An 8,851-nucleotide genomic window follows, 5' to 3' on the forward strand; every position below is an offset into this window, starting at 1 on the left:
TAGCAATGCCAACAGTCTCTAATTTTAAGTTTTCAATGACAAACCGTAAATCTTTTATTACGGCGAAAGTCTGGGTAAGGGTCATAGTCGGTTCCTCATGTTTCTCTTCGCTGACAGGCAAGGCTAAATGATAGTGTTTTTTGTATTTTATGACTTTGGATTTACCTAAAGCGAGATCTCCTAAGCGAGGCATCTTGTTTCTTTCAAACAGTTTTTGTGAACCTGAGTCCAATGGTCTCCCATTGGTGTCGACAAAATATGCAACATTATCCTTTCGCAAAAATAATAGCTCGGGAGAATCGAGAATATTGTTTTTCATTATTTGGTCATTAACAATAATAGGCCCTGTTTTTCCTTTTAATTTCTGAATTTTATGTCCTTCTTCAAATTCTTCTTTCTCTTGATTTTCCTCTTCATTGTCGCTTTCTGCATCGCCTTCTCCGTCCAATGAGTCATTTCTGTCTTTTATTCTTTTCGTTTCATTCTCTTGTTGTGAGAAATCTCTGGGTAGTTTATTCTGCTGGGCATCCCTATTTTTTCCTGTTTGGCTTCGAGTCTGCATTTTACAATATTATTTCGAGGAGTATTGCGCGTTGTAGCGCGTTTTCCATAGCTCTGTGATTCTTCTGTCTCTTTTTGTGTAGGAGATGTTGAATTCGTAGCCTCTTTAGGTAGATGATCATCTGGAAATAAGTCTTCAAATAGTTCGTCATCAATCAAATATAATTTAAAATCCTCGTTCTCTTCGTCCTCTTCATCTGATTTCTCTAGCATTTTAGAAATTGTTTCTGCATTTTTTGGATCATTAAGGTTTAAAGGCTTGTGGTGATTAATTATATTGCAGTTCGCTTCTTCAAGATCTACCGGATTTCGTGATAATGCATCGGCATTTATGTTAGTTTTACCTGCTTTATATACTACATCGTATTCAGCTAATTTTAATCTCCATCATAATATTCGCATGTTTGCGTCCTGTGCATTTTTAAATCAGAGAAGAGGTTTGTGGTTCATAACTAAAGTAAATTTTCATCCGTATAGATAAGGTCTAAAATGCTTGACACAATACACTATGGCTAAAGCTTCCTTTTCATAAATGTCGTATTTTATTTTGTTTTCGGTTAGAGTTCGCGAAGCATGTGCTATCGGTCGATCTTTATTTATTTCTCCTTGTGATAGGATGCCTCCAATCGCTATTCCGGAAGCATCAGTAGTCAATATAAAAGGTTTGGAAAAAGTTGGATATTGCAAGACAGGTTCTTCGCACAATTTCTCCTTTAATGCTTGGAAGAAATCTTCTTGATCTATTGTCCATTCAAATTTAGTCATTTATTCATTTTTTAACAAATTGGTGAGAAGTTAGTTAATTTTGAAAAATTTGGTATAAATCTTCGGTAATATCCGGCTAATCCAAGAAATTGTTTCATTTTTCGGCGTTTTAGGCCTGGGAAATTACTTTAATTTCTCAGCCTCTAATTTCTTCGGATCGAGTTTAACTCCATCCTTTTACTAATTACATGCCCCAAATAAGTGACTTCGGTTTTCAAAAATTTGCATTTGTCAGGCTATAATTTTAAATCAGTTTTGCGCAATCGTTCTATCAACAAATTATACTTCCTCTTATGTTCTTCTAGTAAAGCAGCGTAGATGACAACGTCATCCATATATACAAATAATTCTTCGCTTTGCAATCCTGATAATACTAAATCCATTAATAATCGTTGAAAGATAGCGGGTGCATTCTTTAATCCGAAAGGCATTCGGTCTAATTCATAATGATCGAAAGGAGTTGTAAACGCAGTTTTATGACTATCAACAGGATCCATTTTTATTTGATGAAATCCGGATATTAAATCGCATACCGAGAAATATTGCGCTCCGTCTAATTGATCCAGAATGTCGATAATGTTAGGTAACGGATATGCGTCCCCGACAGTTTTTTCGTTTAAGGCTTGGAAATCTAATACCATTCTCCACCGTTTGTTTCCCTTTGTGTCTTCCTTTTTGGGAACTATCCATATGGGCGTATTATACAGTGAGAAGGTTTTATGATGCCTCCTTCTAACAATTCTTCCTGTCTATTTATTTCTTCTTTATGAATTTGCGGGAATCTGTATTGTCGTGTATTTATAGGTCGATCATCCGTTGTAGATATTTGATGTTGTAATATACTTGTTGCTGATAACTTCTCTTCAGAGATGTGAAACTGTCCTGGCTGTCAGTTATAAGTTTCATTACACTTGTTTTTTTCTGGAAACTCAAATCCTCCAAACGCAATAATTCTGTAATTTCTGTGAGTCTATCCTTTCCGATCTTTTCCGATACAACTAAGCATTCGCGTGAAATATTTTTCGTAGGTTCGTTTCGGCGTTCCTGTTCACTTCTTTCTTTGTGCTTTGACTTATGTTAGCGCATGAATTTGTTTATCATTTCTTGAGATTGATTTTGTGTAGACGCTAGGATTTTTGAAGATGGTTTATTTCCCTTTGAATTATGAACATTTATATAAGCATTACATGATTGCATTCTTTCTAGAAGTTCATCGATAGTAATATGAGAGGAATCATTTTGATGATTATCATTTTTTGCGGGAATTCCTACCTTGCTAATTTAATTTTTTTTAGAGTGGAGCTCTTTTCCTTTGGCTTCCTTTGATAAAATTGATCGCATTGCATAAAGAGATTTGGTTATTTACCTCCTTGCAATCGACAGGAGTAAAATTTAACAGGGAAGTATGGAAACTTTCCTCTGTAATTCCAAAACTATTTAATTCTTCAAGAGGGATTTGGTAACTTCCCTCTCTAAAATTTTCTGAATTATTTAAATTTTCAGGAGAGATTTGGTAACTTCCCTCTCCAAAATTTTCTGAATTATTTAAATTTTCAGGAGAGATTTGGTAACTTCCCTCTCCAAGATTTTTTGAATTATTTAAATTTTCAGGAGAGGTTTGGTAACTTCCCTCTCCAAGGATTTTGGATTTTAGGATTTCGGGTTCAGAGGAGATATAGAAATATTCCTCTCTCGATGAATATTTAGAATAGAATTTTTTCTTGATTTTTTAATTCTTCTCATTAATTTATTCTCATCAAATACCTCAAAATTTTCAATTATTTTTCTGTTACTCTTGTCTCCTGTCATAACGATTATCTTCGTTCATAATTCCGTCATTATTTGAACTGGCATCGTTACTAAAATCTTCGAAATAGATTTTGATATCCCTTGGATGGGTAAGACTTTGTGCATTTGCAATTTCGTTCTGATTATCACGCATTTCAATGCTTGAATTATCGTTGTCGAATAATTCAATCAAGGGTTTGAGGTGCAAGATTGGTACTTATACTTCAACTTCTTCATCTGACGTGCTTATGACGTTTAAATATGCTTTTCCAGAAAAGTTTTCTACTATTGTATCTCCTAGGTAAATTTCATGTGCTATTTTTAATTTCGGTACATATTTTTATTTCTGGATTTTCTATTCTCACATAAAATAAAGATTCTGATTGTGGTGGTGCAATGATGGTTTCTGGTGAAAAAAAAGGTATATTAACTCCTGATACATCTAATCCCTTCGCGTAGTCAATTTTCGAGGAAATCTGTTTAAAGAAATCGTTACCTGATATTCCGGATTGTAAGATTGGAAAATTACCTGATACAATATGAAATGTAATCTTTTCTCCAAAGAGGGAAATAAATTTATTTCTCCCAGCGTATAAACAGAATATTTGTTTATGCCATTTAATTTTAGAATATTGCTATAATTGACAATACTCTCCTTAGATACAAAATTTTCCTTGATTATGTTTGGCTCGAAACCGACATCTAACATAAAAGCTACGGGTGGAGCTATTGACTCACAAAAGTTTACCTGAACGATAGGCACGCGATTATGCTTATCGAGGTTCACAATTACAGGATGTATTTCTAACGCGTTTTTACTGGCCTTTTTTCGATGTTGACAGGTATGAGACTCGCTCAAACTCCTGTGCCATACCCGATTTCGAGGGGTCACCGGAGTTTCCCTGTTTATCTTTCTTCGGTTATTGCTTGCAATTCGTAATTCACAAGTTTCGAGGAGATGCCCTTGCCCTTTATAGTAGAATAATGAGTCTGAGGATGCAGTGTTTTGCCCTATCTTAGATCGACAATTTTTAGCATTATGTCCAAAATTGTTACAGATTTAACGATAAAGACAATTTTTATTTTATTAACTGCGTTATGTTGCTCATTCTATTTTTTCCAACAGTTATTAGCCGAAGGACCTGGCTTATCACACTGACAGATTACAGAAGATTTGTTCTGACTATTGTTATTATCAGTTCGACAATTTTTGGCGTTGTGCCCTAGAACATATTTGACAAATAATATTATTTCCCTGTAAAATGTTAACGGATTGTCGGATGCTTGAGGATCGCGAAGTTGACATTTGTCAGCGCTGTGTCCGCGTTTCTTGCAGATTTGACATATTAAGATCTCTATTCCAAAATTAATTAATTTTCTATAATTTGAAACAAAATGTCCTTCTTTATAACAAATCTGACAGGTTTCTGATAATTTATTCGTATTCAGCGATTTACTCGATGTGCTTTCCTGATTTTGTCGCAAATCTGTCATCAAATGAAGTTCTCTTTCTATTTGTAACGTGTCAGCTACCGTTTCTTGAACGCCTAAATTCCTTGTTATTCTTTGCACAATTTCTGGTTTCAATCCTCTAATAAAACACTTACACATGTCTTTTTTTCTAAAGATGTTTTAATAATTTGATCGGAAAGACCATTTCCCGAAATTTTTTCCCGAAGGCTTCCATTATCTGTTTTCCTAAAATCTTTACCCGATTCGCGTATGTGATTACGTCTTTCTCATTCTGTTGATAAATACGGCCTAACTCGCCTTGCAGTTGGTATATATTTAGTATTTTTTGAAACGCCATAAACTTGTTTTAAATATTTGGTTAATTATGCAACACTGTTAAGTCCTGATCTATAGTGCGGCGCGCTTCACCCACAATTTTCTTGTCCTTACGATTTTTGTTAAATTGCGATTCAACTTCATCCAGTAACATGGATTTTGCTTCCTCGTATCCTTCGATAAAACAATTTAAAGGTTTTTGCTGTCAAAAAAGGGTACGGCTTCGACAGCATATTGTAAAGTAGCAAATAAATTTTGGTGCGACATGATTTCGTCAGGTCCCCTCGATTTAGAGATAGCCACAATTGTTCTACGTTTATTTTCAGATGTTATATCATCGAATTCGCGCGCGAATTGAGTGATAATGTCCTCTGAGTCGGCGGAATCGTCAAACACAAGAGTTTTAGAATTATCTGAGATCTCTGATTCATTCAAAGAGAAACCCGCCGGTTCAGATTCAGATTCGAAGAATTTGAGGGGAGTGGAGATGTGTAATGTGTTTTTTGTACTTTAACTTATTCAGATTTTCTATAGCAGTTTTATAAAGGCTTTCTACATCGGATTTATTGCCAGAATTTCTCGTATTTATTCCCGTCTGCTAAGATTGCACTTGTATCCGAACGAGTCCCCAAAAAATTCATTTGGTCTGTTACGTCCAATCCTTGGAAATTTGGTCAAGGAGACAATGAAGGAGAATGGAGAGGATATGGTAGGACGGTTAGACTCAATCTCACAGGTATACGCGCAGAGGCGAATACCTGTGAGTCGTACGCACCTTTTCCCGGAATATGGATCAACTTCCAAAGGGACGCAATAACACCTGTTCCGATGGACAGTGCGAACGTCGGTCTTACTTTTTGGGTCAAGGAACTTAATCCTTTTGATCCGAGACTGGACCTCGTGCAATCTCAGGTATTAGAGGGAAGTGAATGCGAGAGTGATTTCAATAAAGGACAGCTAGGGAAATATACTATATATACAAATTAATTTATTAATAACAAAAAGAAGGAATATTAAAAATTTTTATACATAATAAACCCCCTTTTTGTACATAACAATAAGAAATTTGTACATATACTTAATACATTATGGAGGTGCGTATGTGTGTATGCGTGCGTGCGTGTGTAGAAACGGATAAATGATTTATTGTGATAAGTTTTATTCAGTAAGTTACAATCTAGTCTGTATTTTTTGCGTTATCCTCAAAAAAGTTCTCTCCTTTCTATCTATTCTTACTCTCCTTTTTTCTCGCATCCTCCTCTATCGTCGATAAGACCGATTTCTGATGAGATCTTTGGTCTCACAACTCGGCCGTTCTGATTCGTCATCCGTCTCGGATGATGTGGAGTCTCATACCTAGCTTTTAAGATATTCAGCACAAGTGAAGTCTTCTCAGGTCGTCCTTCATATTTTCTTTCCTTCAGAATGTTGTAAGTGTCATTGGATTTCACTTTAGAGATGTGATATAATCTTAAATAATTTGACTTCAATTTTAAATCTGGTTCCAATTGCGTTCGTTTAATACAAATCACGATTACCACTAGGTCGTCAAGTTTATACTGATGAGATCGCTTGCATCGTAAATTGTAGTATTTTCGATTTTCCTCCTGAACCTTTTCAATCTGTTTCTTCGCTTCGTCTCTCAGTTGTTGCCTAGAATCCCCAAAGTCGTATATCATTTTGTTCAATTGCATTCTTCAATTCGATGTCGTCGCTAATTCTCATTTTTGTCCCTATTAATAATTTAAAGAACATCATATCTATGCTGCGTTGACACGTCTGTTGCATTTAGCGTCTGTTGCAATTTCGGTATGTATTTATATCACTTCGTCGGTTCTTCGAGTGACATCTTCACTAATACCGGTATTATTATACGATTAATTTGTTCAATTTGACCATTGGCCGTCGGCAAATCGGCGGTGATCTTCGCATGGCCAATATTTTCTTCGCGGTAGCTCTCAAATTCAGTCAATGTGAAAGACGCTTCTCGATCAGAAATTATATAATTTGGACTGCCAAACGCTTTTCTGCAGCTTCAATTTTTCTATTACCTCCTTTGATACTTTGGTAGTAAACTTGACCGGATATAACTATTCAAACTTGGTAAAGGAATCTATCACGGCAAGGATATATCTGTAGTTTTTGTTAATCCACTCGAATGGTCCCAAATGGTCGACGTGTATAACGGCACTTCCTCTTTGGTTAACGGATGTAATAAATCCTCTTCTTTCCAGTCTTTTTATTGCAAAGAATACACTTCAAACAGCTAGCAATGTACCTTTCGATATTAGCGCGTAAATTAGGAATGTAAAACTTTTGCCTGATGTTTTCCTCAGTTCGTTTCATTGTGAAGTGACCTTTTTCATGAGCTCGTCTTATAACTTCGTGTTGCATAGACTTCGAAATTACTAGAAGCTCGTAGCCACTTGAATGTTTATAGAGCACTTCGTTTCATAAATGATAACCAGGAGTTTCCTTTAGAATTTTGATGATCTGTATATCCTCGTCAGCATCTTGGGCTTTCTTGATCCTCGATATTATGTCATGCTCGGTAACATTCTAGTAATATTCCGGTAACATTATAACTAGGTTTCGACTTAGAGCGTCGACGTGCTTCATTCTAGTTACGATCTGATGCTCCATCAGTCAAAATCTTGTAAGAGTAGAGTCCATCTTGCTATTCGTGGAGTCAAGTCCTTCTTGTACATCGTTTGCTGAAATGCAGAACAATCGGTGATTATCTTAAAAATTTTATTTAATAGGTACACACGAAATTTTTTCAAAGCTTCACTATTGCCAAGGCTTCAACTATTGTCAACTCGTAATTGGAATATTTTCTTTCAACATCAGATGTCTTTTTGGTCATAAAATAGACTGGGTGTAGTTGGCCATCTTCAGTGGACTTTTGGAACAAAACCGCTCCGTAACCGCCGCTAGCCAGGGACAGATGGGGTATAATTTCCGGTCTGGGAAACTATCAAATTCGACCGGCTGTGATCAAAATCTCCTGTAAGGAAGGGAGAGAGGAATAAAATTCTTCCATAATATATAAAAAGGAACATCTATTACTAAATAAACAAAATAAACTTTTTTCTTTGGTACTATATAACAATTAAAATAAACCATAATATACAAGGACAAATTAATAAGTTTTTAGAAAAATATAATAAAACACATTTTTTTTAATCAATTCATTTTTATTTCTCAACATAGTCTCCTTTCAGCTCAATACATTTGATCTAATGATTCTCCAACTTTTTCAAACCGTCCGAATAATATAATTTGTCCAACTCTTCAAAATAAGCCTCTGTTTCGGCGATGAACTGCTCTCTGGTAATGAATCTCTTTCCTCCGAACCATTTCTTCAGATTTGGAAACAGAAAATAGTCGCAGGAAGCTAAATCTGGCTAATATGCTGGATGGGGAAGCAATTCATAGCGGAATTCGTTGAATTTGGCCATCGGTGTCGGGTACGTGTGAACCCGTACATTGATCTTGATGGAAGAGCACTTTCTTCTTCGCCAAATGGGGACGTTTTTTCTTTAAAATATTTTGAAACGGTCCAATAAGGCTGCGTAGTAATCGCCATTGATCGCTTGTTTCGACGGAAGGTAATCGATGTGAATTATACCGCGTGCATCTCAAAAAAACTGTGGCCATTACGACCGACTTCATGGTCTTCGCCTTCTTCGGAGCTGGTTCACTCGGCGAAGTCCTTTATTTTGACTGTTCCTTCGTCTCGAGTGTGAAGTAATAGATCCATGTTTCGTCCACAGTAATGAATCGACTCAGTAATTCATCTGAATTACGTTGAAATATCTCCAATCTTGTTTTGAAATCATCACATAGTCGCGCTTATGATCCACAGTGAGCAAACGCGGCATCCATTTTGCCGATAGCTTTTTCATACCCAATTGTTCGTACAAAATTGAAATTATTGTGTCATGTG

Source organism: Acromyrmex echinatior, chromosome 6 (assembly GCF_024713525.1).
Source record: "Acromyrmex echinatior isolate Ae372 chromosome 6, ASM2471352v2, whole genome shotgun sequence".
In the NCBI taxonomy this organism is placed as follows: domain Eukaryota; kingdom Metazoa; phylum Arthropoda; class Insecta; order Hymenoptera; family Formicidae; genus Acromyrmex; species Acromyrmex echinatior.